Here is a 19,165-nt window from a genome sequence, read left to right as displayed (position 1 = left end):
CAAAAACACACAAGACCAGCTGCATTGGTCTCAGCCTCATATGACTTTAAAAATGCTTACAAAATATTTGAGGATCCTTTTCACAAAGGAATTGTTCGTTTCATACTGCATTTACCAGAACATAATACCCTGAAACTATTGTCAGGGTGGGATGTTAATACAGAAGAAAATGATCTAACTGTCATGGGGGACAATGCCTCAAGTGCACTAGAATGGATAGAATGTGGAATACATACTCCATGGTAACCCTAAGTTCCAGCAGCCATTAAATATGCTTGGTTTTGATTTGCTTTCCTTCTCCCCCCGGTATGTAAACGTACCCATATTTTCAAAGGTGTTGGCTGCAGAAATGTAAATGTAAATGTAAATGTATTTGAGCTTATATAGCGCACAGCTACCCACAAAGGGTTTCCCGGCGCTTGCTTAGGGAACCCGTCCTGGTATTCCCCTGTGAGATAACCCCGGGAGGGTATCCACAAGGTGAAAGCCAGGCATCCCGCCGCGAGGGGCCGTTGTGGAGATTAAGCAAGCTATTGCCCAGAGTCGCAGAGTGTGAACCCGTGAGTCGAGAAGGCACCGGAGCGAGAATTATCGAGTCCGTGGAATTTTTGAGCCCAAGACCCGCCGAGGCGGGGAATTGAACCCTGGTCCAGGGCCAATCTCAGCTTCCGGGTCTGCCGCCTCTAACCCCTGAGCCACACTTCTCCAAATGCATACAAAACATAGGAACCAAGAACATGCATTGAGTTTCTCCAACCTGACAGGATCTGAACCCAAAATAACAAGGTACCCAAGGACACAGGTAAAAGTAGAATATCAAATAGCAGTACTCTTTATGAAAATTACCGACTAGTGCATGAAAAATAATTTTGCTGACAGCTGAAACCTTTGTGGATTGTTTACATATGTTTTTACAGCTGGCAAAGTAGTATTTTTCTGTAGAATTCTTTTGTGGGGTTAAGGATCATGAAATAGGACTTGTCAGGGAAATGGTCAGAAGTAGCAAAACAAAGGCCTTGCAGAAGGAATGGTGGGGCAAATCATAAACAGAACGGAAAAAAAGTTTGGACAAACTGGAACAATCAGTGTGAAGAGTTCTGAGTAGGAAACAATTACTCCAAAACACTGAATCCATGCATTTGGTATTATCCATTTCAAGCACTGCCCTCCAGGTAAAGTAACCCTTTTCCTCGGGCTCCTTTAAACTGCTTTTGACTTTCCGAACCCTCGTGGTATCTGTTCTATCATAAACCAAGGTATCGCTCCCTGAGCTGAATGTGCTTATAAGGAAGAGACTCAATATGTGCAAGAAGTGGACAGACTCCTGCCTCTTAGTGGCTCAAGTATATCTTGAACAGCTTACCAGTGTGTCTAACTCTGCCAACCCAAGATCCTCTCACTGTCACTAAACATGTCTTGCTCCCTCTCTCTTTCATGTTCTCCTGCTCTCCATTATCTCCTTTTTAGGTCGAGCCTGGGCAGGGCATGCGCTGCTAAGAGGCATGCAGTGGTGGATTACGGAATAGAATCCCTGCCCACTCTCCGCCCATTTGTCTAATTGGCTTGTGCCATTGTCCTTAGTAAACGCTGGCTTCCGATTCATTATTAGGCTTGTTAGTTCCTCCTTGGTACCGCCTTGTTTGCATATCTTACCTCCCATAACGACTGGACCTTTTACTGGTGTTATTACATGGTCAGTAGGGAAATCAAAAGGGGGAGGAAGAGGTGGTGCTGTGTGGCACCAAGGTGGGCACGTCCTCCTCTTGCGAAAGTAACAGTAATCAGAAAGGTCCACCTCGAAGAGGGTCAGTGTGTATCCTGTTGTTTATGGAATACACACAATGCGTTAAAATACCCCTCACACACCAAAAGGGCCCTTGGTGTCATGCTTCATCATCGGGGTCTTCCCGCCCGGCTGCCGGACTGGGCAGTGCTGCGACAAGCGACTACGCTGGAGCACCTTTTAAATGTGGGTGCTATGTGAGTGAATTTGCGTGAGTGTCAGTGGGGTCAGGGGTGATGAAAAAGTGATGTTTAAAAAATACCTAGCCTAGTGAAAGAAAAACTATTTAATAAACACTGGCTGGTATTATTAAAAAAAGGTGGTGTCGAAAAGATTAAGCGGGTTAATGGGGTTACTTTCCTGTGCGGGTCAACATGTTTCGGGGCGTCATGCCCCTTCGTCAGGACCGGGGTCAGATCCCCCCTGTCACTCACTAATGTTTCTCCACAATAAAGTGTATGTACAAAAAAGTGTGGTGATGGTCTTATTTATCAATGTGTATAGATATACAATTTATATTAAAACACTTCCCTTGCTAACGCTAAGATACTGATGTAGTATGCTTAGCAAGGTGAGGAACAATGCCCCATGAGCCAACTCTAGACCGAAGAGTATTTGGGGGTCCAATCAACCCCCAGCCTCGTTGTGCTTCCTCCTCCGTCCATGGCTTCTGTGATAGTGAACAATCAGTGTGAAGAGTTCTGAGTAGGAAACAATTACTCCAAAACACTGGATCCATGCATTTGGTATTATCCATTTCAAGCACTGCCCTCCAGGTAAAGTAAACCCTTTTCCTCGGGGTCTTTTAAACTGCTTTTGACTTTCCGAACCCTCATGGTATCTGTTCTATCATAAACCAAGGTATCGCTCCCTGAGCTGAATGTGCTTATAAGGAAGAGACTCAATATGTGCAAGAGGTGGACAGACTCCTGCCTCTGAGTGGCTCAAGTATATCTTGAACAGCTTACCAGTGTGTCTAACTCTACCAACCCAAGATCCTCTCACTGTCACTAAACATGTCTTGCTCCCTCTCTCTTTCATGTTCTCCTGCTCTCCATTATCTCCTTTTTAGGTCGAGCCTGGGCAGCGCATGCGCTGCTAAGAGGCAGCAAGTGGTGGATTACAGAATAGAATCCCTGCCCACTCTCCGCCCATTTGTCTAATTGGCTTGTGCCATTGTCCTTAGTAAACGCTGGCTTCCGATTCATTATTAGGCTTGTTAGTTCCTCCTTGGTACCGCCTTGTCTGCATATCTTACCTCCCATAACGACTGGACCTTTTACTGATGTTATTAAATGGTCTGCATTATAAGTTGGTGAGCACTTTGATTCAATGCTCTTCCCCCATTCCACCCACTACCTTGCAGCACCCGCCCACTTTTATTTTAATGTTTACTAATGGCGGTCTGCTTTAACTATAGCGGCCGCGTTTTTACATTTACTTATTTTAGCAGCGCGGTTGCATTTAGCGGCAGCGCTTACTTATTAATTTAATTTGTTTACTGGCAACCATGCGGCGCTTTAACACTCATTGAGGCCGCACCGCTTTCTTCACACAAACCGAGTCTCAAGAAAGGTACGCGGCATGGGCGCTTTTACCAAAACAAAACAAAAAACATGTTTTCTTAAAGCCCTCATGCCAGAGTTTCACTTGAATCACCCTTCATGAATGTGAAAGCGCTGCATGGGCGCTAGTAAAAAATAAAAATTATGTGCAATACAAAAGGTCTCACATATGCGAGAGTTTAAGCTATTGCATTGCCAATAGCTTACACTCTTGTTAATGCGAGACCTATTGCATATTAAATGCTTGTTTTCTTCCCCGTTGGTCAGGCACTTAAGGGTGTCTCTTCACAAAGCATCATTGCTCTGCCTGGTGATAAACTAATAATCATCATCATAAAACTTTATTGCGGCCATTTACAGCCAAAAAAAGCACATTTAAAATTACAAGCTGGATTATGGTTACTAGATCAAATCATTCATTAACATCTAGGCGTACAATAAAGAGTAAGATAAACTAATGTACGTTCTAAAGATGCCTTCCTCATACCTCTATCAGGTCTCCTCCTTTCCAGGCTGCTGGTCTCTCTTTTCCATCTTTCTGTCCCTCTACCTCTCTTATCCCTTCCACATCACTCTCTAGTTTTTTCAATCTTTCTTGTCTGCAGCTCTACATCTTTTCTTTTCCCCTTCCTGCTCTGACTTTTTCTTTCTTTCTTCCTCGCTTACCCTTTTTGTGTGCCCTGCCTCCATACTCTTCTCCCTTTGTTCATGCATCCCCGTTTTCCTTCACTTGCACTTTGTTCTTACCTTTGTTTTGACACTCATTTCCACCTCTCTACCATTACTATTTTCTTTTCTTGCCTAGCTAATCGAAAACAGACATCACAAGGGGGTGGTGCCAACGCTCCTTCGCCACCAGGAACACATTGAACTGAGCCTGAACAAATGGACGTTTGCTCAATTTGTACTTCAGACCTACAAATGTACATTTGCAGACACAAATATAGATTTGTATGACATCCACAAAAGATCAAACGTGTAGGAATTGACTCAAGTTAACAGAGCGTAAGAAAACCATATTAATTCTGGAACACCCACTATTGCAAGTATTCTGTTCATCTGATATAAAAAGTAAACCTATTCAGAGTACACAATTCCATTCTGTGCACTACATAACCCTACTTAGTCACTGTTTATCACAGGATGCATTGTTTTAATGGAGATGTGCAGGACATAGCCCTACTTAGTCATTCTTAGTCACTTTACACAGACGCTCCAATGATTGTTAAGGGTACAGTGGGTGCAAAGAGAAACGGTGCAAGCATTATTGAGGCCACAGGCAAAAATACTGTTTTGCTTGTGGCACTTTGTCCCCCTCCCCCATCAGTACCTGCCTTAATACCACATCCCCAAATGTCTCTTAATGCAGCACCCAGCTGCTACACGGTGCTCCCGTTATCCAATGCTGGTGATGCCATGGCGATCTTGCCTCACTTTATGAATGACCCAGCTCTGCATGCAGACTTCAATGCTTAAAATAATATATAAAATGGTATTTGTTAGTTTATAGCACATTTGGAAACTACTTGGACTCTTGGAACTTTATGTAGAGTCTGTCTGCGATAGTAGGGAGTGCTCAACGGGAGAAAGTACAAGGACAAGCCCTGGCCCTATTGGGTATGTGTTGTTTCAGGTGGGTACACAGTATTCCGTGCAGAGTGGTTCTGTGCAGTGGCGGCTGGAAAGTACAGTGATTGGAGGGACGGGAAAAGGGGTGAATACATTAAAAAAAATACTTAAATTCAATTAAACAGGCAAAAGAAATAAAGAATAAAGGTACTTACCATGCTTTTCAGAGATACGTCCTCCTCGCTCTGGTCGTCATCTTCTCTTGACTTCATGCCCAGCTGGGCTTAACCAATCCTGGTGCTGCATTAGAGCAGGGCCATGATTGGAGGGAGTGGCCTCTTTCGCAGCTCCCGAGGGCACTGGAGGCTTGTGTACGCTCTGGTTTATAGTGTGCATGTCAAGCTGGCCGTCGCAAGGCGGCTGGCCAAAGGAACATTCGCAAGTAGTGCACAGTCAGGCAGCCTACTGCTGCCACTCAACAGACCCCATTCGGATGCTCGGTTCAGGACGGGTTGATGGAAAATAAAATGGTAATTCATTACCATATTATTTTTCATATCTGGGGCATTTCGGGGGCAATTAAGTGGGGAGATGGGCCTCCGCTCAAAGGGAGGCGCCGCCCCTGGTTCTGTTGCGAGCTTGTATTCCAGTCTGCTGTCTAAACCTATGTGAAGTTGGTGTTTATTAGGGTAGTCTCTAAGGAGACATGGGTGTGTTGTGGGAGTTTTTTTAACCTATGCCTAACGGTATTCATTACAAATGCGTTGAAATACATAGGTTACAGTGCTTTTGAATATACATCATATTAGTGCCCTACAAAGCCCTAATTCGGAATATTCACCAATACCCCAGCATTCTTTTTTTATCTTTTTTTAAAAGCACTAGCTGATATATTTTAAATCTTATGAGGATTTTGTTTAGGTCTGTGTCACTCAAGATCTTTTGATTTTACTAAATGGTACGCATAGTAAACTTACTTGTAGGGTCTTTCAGAAAGCCCTCTGCATCCACTTGTCTGTTGTGTCCTTCACATTTTCTTTTGCTCATACATCATGACACAATGGGTCAGATCAAGTCAGCCGTTGGCTAACTTCAATCTAATTGATGGCGTTCTGCTCTTACACAAGGACCTCTGCAGAAAGTGGTTCCCTTCAGTGCCAGTACTATGGCAATGTGTGTTTTTTTGAGGCCCCAAAAATATTTTTGCTGTTGACCAATTTGTTTTATATATATTGGCTATGATCCAGCAGCTCACCCAAAAAAAAGTTTCACGAACACCATGATAAGAGAAAATAAACATTGACAAAGTCAAAGACTGGCTGCCAACAACAAACCTATTGGCTTTGCCAATGCTTATTATATATTATACTTTGTTTCTTTTCTAACCAAGGAAACCTGTTTCTTGATTGCACAAATATATGGTGAATTGTGCCCTATGTCGTACTTGGGCCAGTAGATTTCTGCCGTCAGCTCATTTTATATATCTAAAGATGAAAGGCTATGATGACCCTGCTGGTATTCATATATGTGCCTTGCAGGACAGACGCAGATTCTTGCAAAATTCACAAGCGCAGCACATATACCCACATTAGACCTTGGCAAAATTTTCATTATACAGACTAAATTTTGAGAAATTCAAAACTTTTATATTAAGCAAATTTTGCAAAGTTTCTTGCAATTTCACGAGAGTCAAATTTTGCAAACGTTTTGCCAATGGGATTTACTAGTCCGACCTAAAATGTCTTACAGCAGAAGCAGCTGCTTGCGCATGCGTAAGGATTCAGCTTATCGTTGGCTCAGTGCTGTTTGAACTTTCTGGCTCTTCATCTCAAACAGCAACAAAGAAGAGGCAGGCTTATGGCTGTGAGGCCTTTTGTGATTTATGGTTGTTACTGATTTGTTCCTGGACTATCGAGAAACTAGTGAGGCAGCATGTTAGCTGAATGTTTTTTAGGTTTTGCTTAGGAATTCCCCAATTGGAATTCATAATACCAGACCTTAAAAGAAAATGATTTAAATATGAATGCAAGCAATATTCATATATCAAATTCTTTGGGAGATATTAAAAAAGGGCAAGAGGTGTTGCACCTGAAACTACAGCTTTGTGGTTGGTTGATCCTGATGATGTCATCAGCTGCGCTTCTGCTAAACAAATATTTCAGCACAGTGCTAGGCATCCAGATATGTTGCAAAGGAGACCCAGTGGTGCCTTGCATGAGATGTGCACTTGTGGTAAACCCTCTAGTACAATTTTCAATGTGAGGACAACCACCCAAGAGTAATCTGTGTAAAATGTGGAATATAGCAGCAATACACATCGTATGCGTAGGAATATTACACATTTCACTTACTCCTTGTTGATGCCTGATTTCCTATGGTGTTAAGATTTCATTTAAAGCCAGGTCGCCCTATTTTAGTTGATCTGGCTTTACATGAAAGCTTATGGGTAATTGCACTGTCACCACCTCATGATGCCGCCTTTGACTAAGTTACAGAGATGCTGGCGCTCAGCAGTGCAAAGGGATGTGGACTGTGAGCTTTAGTCAAGTATTCATGAATGAAAATTGAATGTCACTGCCATTTGCATCATAAAACTACACCACATGTCTCGCGAGTGCTGGCGCAAAGTGTAACTCTGTGCCCCAGACTTCACATAAGGTATTTGCCCATAGCAGTGTATAACCTTACCAGAGTTCAGAAAGGTTACTATATTTTGCACATCCTATGGAGGGCTTGGGGGAGGGCAGCCGACCCCTGGGAGGTCTCCTCCCCCGGGCGGTTTGGGAGATCTGGGTGGGGGTATTTCTTCTAGCAGATTCCATTTGGGCGTTTTTGGGCTGGTTTTTAGTTGTATTGTGCGTTCCCCTATAAATGGGCGGGGCTCCTCGCTCCGGGCACCATTTTAGGCTTGGTGACCTGGTGGCCGGTTGAGCTTAGAATTTTTGTCCTGTGGCGCAGCAGCCGTTGCGGGATGCTTCGGGTCAGGACATACAGGAGGTGGTCGCTCCTTTGAGCGTTATTCGCCACCATGTGGTTCAGGTCCCAGTAACGGTTGACGGTGGTTTGGTAGGTGTGTCCATCGCGCGGCCTTTGGTATCGGGTCATGGAGTGGTCAGGCCTGTGGGCCCTGGTGTGCTTGTACGGTCTGTAGGGAGGGATCTGAATTGTCCGTTATTGTTTTGTCCCTCGGGATCTGTCGGAGGGGAAGCTGTGTCCGTAGGTTGCAGTTCTTTGGGGGAGGGGGAATGGGCCCAGATGGGTTTGGGGGAGGGTGCTGGGCGGACTGACGTTCCTTTACCTGGAGTGGATTTGTGTGGTGCGGGCAGTTCAGTGGGGAGTTGCCGCCCGTTGGACGTGGTAAGAGGCCTTCCCCTCGGGGGGGTCGGGAGTAGAGATGGTTTTGTTCGGCAACATGAGGTTGGAGAAGGTTCTTTTTATAGATTGGCAGGGGATTTTCAGTGTCCTGGTATGAGAGTGGTTTCGGGGCCTACATCTCGGGGTTCTTTTAATGGTACGGGGGTTCAGGATTTGGCTGCTCAGGGGCCTGCTTCGCGGATTATTCAGGCTATGTTGGATGTTAGTTCGGATGAGGAGGTTTGTCCTCCGTCTCCTCGGCTTTGCGATGCTCTAAAAAGAAAAAGTGCTGTTGGTTCTGGGAGTTTTGTGGTGTCTGGCAGGGGTGGTGGATTTACTGTTGGCGGTTTGTCTTCTGCACATAGAGTTGGTTTTAGTAAGGGACCCGGCACACCAGTCCGGCCTTTTTCTTTGCAGGAGGAAGCTCGACCTACGGCAGCAGACTTGGCAGGGCGGCAGGCAGCCCAGGTACGCCGAGGAGAAGTGCGGGTGGAGCCTGGCGCGGCACGTCCCATACCATCGAGGGATCCCGCCGCGGCCATCACACGCAGGTTTACTACGACCTCGATGGCCCCAACGAGGGATTTCAACATGGGCGGTGCATCCGGGTCCAGCGCGACCTTCCCGGCCTCAGCGGTGGAGTCCAGCGTTGTCCATGGGAGCGGGTTACGTACGACCTCTCTCGTGCCACGTGGTGGTTATAATGCTGGTTTATCTTTTTCAGGACATCAACAGGTTGTCAGTGGTTCTGGTGGGGGGATGTATAGACGAGTTCAGTCGTCCTCCCCGCCTAGGTCAAGAGTGAGGGCTGGTAAGGCCCATGGTCGTTCGAACACGGTGGAGTCAAGGCAGACTTCGGTGGTTGTCACTGCCCCTCCTCAGTTAGAGGAATCGCTCATTTTAGATTATGATGAAGTTAGCCCTGAAGAGGGAGAAGTTTATGAGATTGTGTCTGGGGGGGGGGCATGTTAATGTTTCTCATAGTATGTTACAGGATCAGGTGGTTCGGAGTCGTGCGGAATCGTCAAGGCCACGAGTGCTCGGCCCCTCGGTGAGGGCTCCTCGGAGGGCGGACGACGGTGCACAGACAGTGTGGAGGACGGAAGCCAGTCAACCGCCTCTTTTACGCCCAGGTGAGACTGTGGTTCAGGCCGTGCGGCCAAATATGGTGTCTATTGGTGTTGGTGTAGATTTAATATCTACTGAAAAGGATGGTAAATTACACAAAGGACGTGTTGTAAGAGATCAAGGTGTGGGTACAAACGGGGATGATCTCAATACAGGTGAAAAAGTGGATAGCGGCACGTCCACTGTTGGTTTGGGCACTACTAAAAATGTACTTCACAGTAAGGAACTAAAAATCAAAAAGTTGCCGTATATGGGTGTTACGAAGCCTTTGGGGGCTCATTTGATGCTCAGTACAAAGGAAAGGATATGGAATGGTGAGTATGTGGAACTGTTGAAATTGCTCCACAGGGAGGTCCGTGCTAAAGAGGGTTCCAAGGAGGAGGAGTTTGAATTGGCAAAACGCCCTAAAGTACCTTTGACTATAGAAAATTGGACGGCGGCCTTTTTAATTTATGCCAGCGTCTACTGCGAAAAGTTCCCTGAGCGCTGCGTGTCATTATTTAAGTACATGGATGTAATCCGTAAGGCTCAGCTGACTAGGAATGATTATGCTTGGGCTCAATATGATGAGGAGTTTAGGGCACGTATGGCTTGGGACCCCGAGGCGAAATGGGGTGAGTTGGACTCTGACCTTTGGCAGCACACGATGGGTTCATCTGCCTCTGGTAAAACAATTTTTACAGCCAGTGGTCTTCCTATAGTATATCGTCCCTTTCAGTCCCGTCCCACCCGGGGAGGGGTGGGGGCCAACTCTACCAACCAGTCGCCTACCGGCACGTGTTGGGATTTTAACAGCGGGACTTGTACTAGACAGTTCTGTAAATTCCGTCACGAATGTTCACAATGTGGTAGGAAGAGCCATCCGTTGTCCCGTTGCTGGGGTCCTAGGACATCAGGGCCCCAGGGTTCCCAACAGAGTTCAGGAACTTTCGTGCCACCACAGCAACCTCCAGCTCCCAGGGGAGGGAAGTCTTCATCCGGTGCTGGGCCCAAAGGCTCGTACACCGGTTAATGTTACTCGATTGGCCGCTGCTTTAAGGGATTACGAGCCTGCCGAGCTGCGGTCAGTCTTGTTGTTGGGTTTCCAGGTTGGGTTTCGTTTGGGGTATGAGGGACCACGTTTGAGACGTTGGTCCAAGAATTTGAGGTCGGCAAGTGAACACCCTGACATTGTACAGTCAAAATTGGACAAGGAAGTGAGTGAGGGAAGAATGGCGGGCCCGTTTGATGATTGGCCTCTGGTGAACCTAATTGTATCCCCTATTGGTGTGGTCCCCAAGAAGGAGCCTGGTCAGTTCCGGCTCATTCAACATCTATCATGGCCTGAAGGTGGGTCGGTAAATGATTTCATTGACAACGAAGCTGCATCGGTATCTTATTCTTCGGTGGATGTAGCTATGCAACTGGTTGTCACAGCGGGCCCTGATGCTCTGATGGCAAAATGCGACATCAAGTCCGCATTTCGGCTCCTTCCAGTCCATCCTGAAGACTGGTGTCTTCTGGGCATCCATTTTCTTGGAAAATGGTACGTGGACAAGGCGTTGCCAATGGGCTGTTCCATGTCTTGTGCGTTGTTTGAAACTTTCAGTACGTTTCTACAATGGTGGTTTACTAAACAGAGTGGCCATGAACTAGTCACTCATTACTTGGACGATTTCTTCTTTGTGGGTGCTGCCAATTCGTTGGTTTGCCAAGCTGCTCTCACATCGTTTCAATCATTGATGAGTTATTTAGGTGTACCATTGGCCCCTGAGAAGACCATGGGTCCTTGCGCGACCATGTCTTTTTTGGGGATCGAGCTTGACTCTCATTTGATGCAAGCTCGTCTTCCATTGGACAAGAAACAAAAAATGCTTGAACTGGTTGGAACCATGTTGGGAAAAGAGAAAGTGTTTGTGAAGGAGATACAAGTTTTGCTGGGACACCTTAATTTTGCCTGCAGAGTGGTTCGGGCGGGTAGGACTTTCTGTAGGAGGTTGGGCAGAGCTTTGTCTGGACATTCACTTCCACATCATAGGGTGAGACTGTCCGCGGGGGTGAAAGAGGACTTACGCATGTGGGTCTTCTTCTTACATTCCTTCAATGGTGTGCCTTTGTGTTGGGAGGTGGATTGGTGTTGGGATGTTCAGATCTTCTCTGATGCCGCTGGAAGTGCGGGTTTTGGTCTATACTGGCAAGGTAGGTGGTGTGCCCAACAGTGGCCCGTGCAATGGAGGAATGGTGGTAGAAGTATTGCCTTTCTGGAACTTTTCCCTGTGGTTGTTGCTGTCACTCTGTGGGGTGCGGATTTGGCCCACAAAAAGGTTCTTTTCCGGATCGATAATATGGCTGTGGTCCAGGTAATTAACAAACAGTCGGCCAGAGATCCCCAGATTTTGAAGCTCCTTCGAGTGTTTGTGTTGGGTTGTCTGAAACATGATATCTGTTTTCGGGCCCTGCACGTTCCTGGCGTGGACAATGACATTGCGGATGCTTTGTCTCGTTCACAGTGGGAGAGATTCCGTGGGCTTGCTTTGGAGGCAGACGAGGAGCCGACTCCCATGCCAGACCATCTGTGGACGGTAGGCAACACCGGGTCCTTCACCTGGTTTTAGGTTCCTTGGCTCCTTCCACGAGGACAGCGTATGAGTTAGCCTGGACGGAGTTTTTGGAGTCGGGTGCGTGTTGGCGGGAGCTGGATTGGCAACGGTCTGAGGATGTGGTTCAGTTCATTTTGTGTCTAATGGATAAGAAGTTGTCTAGAATTACTATTTCTGGCAAACTGGCGGGTGTTTCTTTCATGGGTAAGCTTTTGTGGGGTTACTCTCCGTCGGCTGGGGAGTTGGGTAGGAGAATGTTGGAAGGGTGGGCTAGAGAGAGTGGTGCTGTTCGCACTTTGCGATCCCCTTTGTCGTGGCAGAGGCTGTTTCAGGTGATATCTGTTCTCCCGGCTGTGTGTTCTGACCGAGTGGAAGCGTGTTTGTTCGCCACGTTGATGGTGTGGATGTTTTTTTGGAGCCTTTCGTGTGTCTGAATTGCTTGGCAACAAGTCCTTTCCTGGCCTTCTGTGGGGGGATGTTCAAATATCGGAAAGGGGGGTCCACATTTGGCTCTCCCACTCCAAAACGGATCAAAGGAGTATGGGTAAGGGTGTCTGGTTGGAGGCGGTGTCCCCTCCGGAAACGTGCCCTTTACGTTGGGCTCTTTGTTGGAAGAAAATGTCGGGTGGGTCATTGGACCTTCAAGTTTTTCGACATTTAAATGATTCATGTGTGACGAATTATCAACTGCGCATGGTTCTGCGAAAAGCGCTGCGACATATTGGTTTAGATGGGTCATTATACGGTACTCACTCCTTCCGGATTGGGGCGGCCACGGAGGCCTTCCACAGGGGCTGGTTGAGGGAGGAAATCATGGGACTGGGGCGCTGGACTTCTGATTGCTTTCGGCGCTATGTTCGTAATGAGGCTGCTGGAGCGCTGGCGTCTTCATCTGTTTTGCCTGTCTGATTCTGTTTTCTTTTTCAGGTTCTGTGGCTGGTCCTCGGGCTGCTTTCATTACAGTTTGGATCGTGGGCCATTCCTTCGTTAAGAGAGCTCAAGTGCAAGCTCGTCAAAGTTATTTTGGTTCATCATTGGGTTTCAATGATCGTTTGTTTAATGTTGTTTGGAAAGGTAGGGGGGGCATGTTATGGAAGGAATTGATCCCTGCCTTGAATTCTTGGTTGGTAGGGGGGGTTTGCCCGGATGTTCTGGTTCTTCATTTGGGTGAAAATGACTTGGGTTCTGTCAAGGGGGTTGTCCTGCTTCGGGCGATTAAAAAGGACTTGGCTTTATTGCATAGCCAGTGGTCGGGTTGTCATGTCCTGTGGACGGAAATGGTGCCACGGAGGGTTTGGAGGAATGCGGTGAAACCGAAGGCGGTGGATAAATCTCGGAGGAAAGTGAATCTGGAAGTTTCCCGTTTCTGCAGGGATTTGGGTTTTGGTCGTATCGTCCATAGTGACATCAAATATGATGCGGTGGAATTTTTTAGGGGGGACGGTGTCCATTTGTCCCGGATGGGTATGGACTTATATCTGCTGGAGCTGCGGGAGGTTTTATCTCGCTGTCTGACTGTGCAACAGTTTGTTGGTGAATAAGTGGTTGTCTGTATTGTAGGCTTTGGTCTTATCTTTTTTCTTTTCTGGTTTCCCCCTACCCCCCCCCTTTCCCCCCCCCCCCCCCTGTTTTAGGTCTGTGTGGGGGGCAGAAAGGTGGGGCTCTCTCCGTATCAGTCTTTCACCCCACGGCTTTCTGGATGGCGGTTTTGCTATGTGATTGTCAGTTTTGGGCCAGGTTTGGACCCGTTAGTTGTAATCGGATCTTGTTAGGGGATTTTTTAGACTGATTGAGGTGGGGTTCGGAGAATATGGGTCGGGGGATATGATCAGTTGGTTTATAGTCGGAGATGTGATATTTTGTATTTGTTAGGTGATGTTATAATGTTATAATGTTATTGGGGTTTGTATGGTTTTTGTGTTGGGTATGTACGGGTGGGGGCGGGTGTGATGGAGGGTGTGGGGTGGGGGCGGGGTTTGGGGTTTGAAATAAAAACGAACAAAAACTTGGGTTGTGGTTTAGATTGTGAGGCGGTTGCCGAGTTTGTGTATTTGTAAATGTGCACCTGTTCCAATAAAGCGGCCTTTTTCACACTTCAATGGTTTTTGGGTCTGCTCACTCTCCCCCCACCCCTCTCTCCCAAGGGGGGCTTGGGGGAGGGCAGCCGACCCCTGGGAGGTCTCCTCCCACGGGCGGTTTGGGAGATCTGGGTGGGGGTATTTCTTCTAGCAGATTCCATTTGGGCGTTTTGGGCTGGTTTTTAGTTGTATTGTGCGTTCCCCTATAAATGGGCGGGGCTCCTCGCTCCGGGCACCATTTTAGGCTTGGTGACCTGGTGGCCGGTTGAGCTTAGAATTTTTGTCCCTCCCTCCCTCCCTCCCCTTTTTTGGGGATTTTTTCGATTATTTATTTCTTTTTTGGCTGCTGTTTGGGACATGTGTGCATGGGGTTTGACGTTGTTCTTTTGTCGCTTGGGACAGGTGCGTGGCGGTTTTGCTATGTGATTGTCAGTTTTGGGCCAGGTTTGGACCCGTTAGTTGTAATCGGATCTTGTTAGGGGATTTTTTAGACTGATTGAGGTGGGGTTCGGAGAATATGGGTCGGGGGATATGATCAGTTGGTTTATAGTCGGAGATGTGATATTTTGTATTTGTTAGGTGATGTTATAATGTTATAATGTTATTGGGGTTTGTATGGTTTTTGTGTTGGGTATGTACGGGTGGGGGCGGGTGTGATGGAGGGTGTGGGGTGGGGGCGGGGTTTGGGGTTTGAAATAAAAACGAACAAAAACTTGGGTTGTGGTTTAGATTGTGAGGCGGTTGCCGAGTTTGTGTATTTGTAAATGTGCACCTGTTCCAATAAAGCGGCCTTTTTCACACTTCAATGGTTTTTGGGTCTGCTCACTCTCCCCCCACCCCTCTCTCCCAATGCAGTGTTTTTTTTTCCACTGATGTGTGCCCCTATTGAAATGTAAATAGCTATAATAGATGTTTGAATATGCTGCAATACACTTGCTCTGAAAATATGAAAGCCACGAAGTGCCATAACAATCATTCACATACAAACATAACAATATCTGAAAAGGGTGTAATAAACCTTTTAAAGAATGTATTCTCATCAACTAGTTCTACGTGAGTATTTTTTCTGTTGCCTTATTTTGTGTTACCCATTTAAGCTCCCTTTGTGGTTCTGTTAGCTTTTCATTCAGTTTTGCAAGCTTTCCCCTTTGTTACTTTATATCTATTTTACTTTTGGCTTTTGCTAGATATGGTGTCTTTTTCAATGTTTGAAAATGGTTGCCATTAACATTTAATTTGTTTCTTTTTAGACATGGAACCAATAGCTGGTTCTGGAAATGGTTCAGACGAGAACTGTAAATAATTCAAGCATTAGCAGAGCAGATAGGTGCTTTGAAGTGTTAGCACACTAGAGTGAGACGTATGGGAGGACAGCAGCATGGGCCGAGAGGGTTGTAGTTGTAAAGTAGTCCCTCGTAAATTTCAATGTGGAGCAGGAACAATACATCCAAACAGCCAATAGCATTAGATCAGAGACGAATACTCCACTGAGCTGAGCCAAGATGAGTTTGACAAAGTCCCAGGCCAATGGCTGAAAGAGGATGGTTGAAAAAGCGAATGGCTGAAAATAGTGTACCCAAAGTCCACTCTATGTAGATTACAAACAATAGGTCGGTTTAACAACAGTGCTTTGAACACCCAGAACTAACAAGTAATTGCTCCTTAAGACAATTTGTTTGTTCAGAATGGGGAACCCATTAAAACAGAAAACAAGTCAAATTTCCAATGAAGTGGAAACTATATATGTTGGTCATTTTCTATTTATTTTATGTGAGTAGAAGGCAAGTTACACCCCCCCCCCCCCACACCCCCACCACTACCTCCACCCACGGCACGTTCAACCCGTTCTGTTTGTTAGCTACACAAAACTGCATCCTGGAACCTGTCGTTTCACCGTCATAAATACAGGCTTAACAACTTGTACAACTTGTAGTCCTACATTCATAATGAATTAATATATCACAATTCCAGGAATGCAACTAAAAGCAGAGCGTGATAAGATCCTCATGCCGGGATGGCACAACTTCAACCTCTCAGAACTATCCCTGTGCCCAGTAACTATAGAATAATGTGTGGCCCTCTCTACAACCTTCTGTGTAATTTGCTGTGCATCATTGTGTGTCTCTCATAATTCACACACCCATTTGCCTTTGGCATGTACATAATAGCGCTCCCTTGACTCTAAACACTCGGTGCTCTCCTCAGGCACAATTAATGCTTCCCTAATGTACAGTATCTAGCTCTCCCATGAAGCACATTAGCCTGAAGACAGGGGGAAGACTTTTTAAGGGAAAAAACACAAGCCACAGACATAAAAGACGGACTGCACTGTGGCATTGCCTTCAGCCACCGAGTACATGACATTGCTCTTGAAGGCAGGACTAGAGCAACATATAGGAAAATAAAACAAACATTTGCAAAGCTTGTATATCTTTACTACAATTTGTCTTTGGATGATGGAGATGCCCAAGACCCATGACATCTCATATATGGGATGAAAGGTCACTCCTTGCAGACAAAAATCACTCAGTGAGATTCTGAGATTCATCCCTGATGCATCATCGCCTTGTGCACCCCATTGCAGAACTCCATGTGCTTACTCTCTGTACAGTACTTAACTTTGTGCCCCCTGCGGTATATCATGCACTTCACTGATGCATTATACAAACGCCAAGACTATTGACTTTATCCATACTTGTTTCCTGATCTGAAAACAAGTTTGTTTGTATTTCTTTCCTAGTGCCAGTTAATTTCTGTGACAGTTCAGTGTCCTTCACGCCTTTCTGTAAACTCTTTAAATCAATCCTTGAGTTTTAGAAATGTTGTAAACAGCATCCTTTGTGAATAATGTTCAGAAAAAGATTGTGTTTTATTTAATCACGTCGATCAAGAGCTCATTCGACGCTTTATATCTGGATCTAAGAGGGTTTTGGAGCGCCTAACAGAAGAATGAGAGGAGGATGAATAACATGCAACTTAACATGCTTCAGTAAACATTGGCCGCTGCCTATGTGGAGCACGTGACTACGGGGGACGGGGAGATGATGAAAGGAGGAGCGATTGAAAGAATGGTCTGCATGTGGACTTTGCTCAGCCTTGACGGAGGTCATACGGATAAATAGGGAGGGTGGATGGGCAGGACTAAAGACACGACGGAGCAGGTCTCCATACTGGCAGGAAGGTGTGGTGTTAAGGGCGGTAGGAAGTTGCTAAAAGGAGAGCGTGGCCTTTTCATATAATTGGTTTGGAGAGATAAAGGAGGCGTGGTTATTGGAGAAAAAAGAGGGCGTCTCTGGTTCTGAACTATGTTGGCAAACAAGAAAATCTGCGAATTCTAATTGGCTCGAAGCTTGTGGGTGGGGCAGGGATTGTGGGTAGAGCTCCGCCAGCGGATCTGGGAACGTTCCAAGGACCGTCGCCTGGACTGAAGTACTAGTGGAGACAAAAATGTGGATTGAGTTTGTTTATGAAAAACTAGAGTCCCGAGGGAGGGTGGGTGTGCTGGAGACTGTGCAGTTGCTGAACTTCGCTCTTCATGGAAGAGCTGCAATCGACCGTGGACTGGGGGCTATCAGAGGAAGTGGGGGGCTGGGTTGTTGTTGACCGCGCTACTTCATAAAGCGAGTGGAGGGGGACAAGAGGCTAGTTAAGCGTGTCTGTAGACTGTAACAACTAGATTATTGGATGTGGGATATATGAGCCGTCTCAGCCGAGACTTTGTTTCAGAAAGGGTTTCAGAATTTGAAGAAAGTATAACTTATGGGAACTTCCACTAAAAGTGGATTTTTATGTATATGGAAAGTAGACCATGAAAGTATGAGTTATTTAAAACGTATGATACATGAAGCGTGGTTCGCCGTTTCTAGTTTAATTAGTAGACGTCACAATTCTAAATAATTTGATTCAGTCCCTGGCAGAGGTGTTAGGCGTTATTTATGTATTTATTTCAGTTAGGGTTTGGTACAGCGCCCACTTTCTAGCCCTGAGAAAAACTGGACTATGTAGACTAGAGTGCATCTTGAGTTGATGAAGCGCTACCGAGGGAAGACAGGTTTTCTAAGCTCTAGATCGTAGTCTGCCGCAGTGCTTTAAATGGGAAATTAGAACTGCCGGTACTCACTAATTAGACTGGGTAGGTATTTAGGGGCGTGTATACGGGAGTGTCTGGGGACGTGTCTTGAACCAGGAATTTAATAATAGGTACATAAGTAAACTGTAACCCAAATGCCTCGATTGTCATGTAAAGCGCTTAGATTCCCATGGGCCAAATTCGAGCAAAATCAAAATGCCTCCTTACATAAGAGGCATGGCAAGCATCAGCTTCTATGTCATACGTGCAGAGCCTAATTTTTGACAGTTTGATATTGCGCGAATTTGGGCCATGGGCATTTAAGCGATTTACATACAATCAGAACATCTGCATTAAAGCCCCTGTAAGGGAGTTCTACAGAACTACAGGATGATGAGCGGACGTCGGAATTCGACCCTGGTTCTTCAGTTCCACTTTCGGCACCTCTGACCATATCCTCATTCTTGTCGCAATGCCAATGACAACATTTTAGGAGGGTGGGCGGGCTAGTTCTTTCAGAAATAGGCAGCAGAGATTCAGGGACTCTAAGAAGTGGTGAGAAACAACAAAGCCTCATTAAAAAGCTATCGGTCTTTTAAAGACCTGTGAAGTACTGGGGTGCGACTGTGTGCGCGCCCCGTAAGCTGTCTCATCCCCGGGCTGCCACACGACGGGGGAGAGGGGGTGGGATGTCTGAAGCCCTTTGATCCTAATGAGCTTGCTCGCCTGATGAGAACCTAACACTACAGTGCAGGAGCACCACAGCACAGAAAAACACAGGCCTCCTGGCTATTGCCAGCCGGAGCAGCACCTTAACATGCACCATCTGTGCACCTACCCGTACTTCAGGGCATGAGCCCTGCTGCTTTATGGAATACCAGTTCTCTTCTTGAGGCGAAAATAAGTTCCGGTACTCGGGGGGGGGAAAAACAAAGAAGTGCCGGTACTCAGTACCGGTGAGTACCGGCCCATTTAAAGCACTGGCCTGCTGACTATCACTGGCAGAAAACTCCAGGTTTTAGCATCCATTTAAGCAAATG

Source organism: Lissotriton vulgaris, chromosome 9 (assembly GCF_964263255.1).
Source record: "Lissotriton vulgaris chromosome 9, aLisVul1.2, whole genome shotgun sequence".
NCBI lineage: Eukaryota > Metazoa > Chordata > Amphibia > Caudata > Salamandridae > Lissotriton > Lissotriton vulgaris.
Note: the sequence above shows the minus strand (reverse complement) of the source record.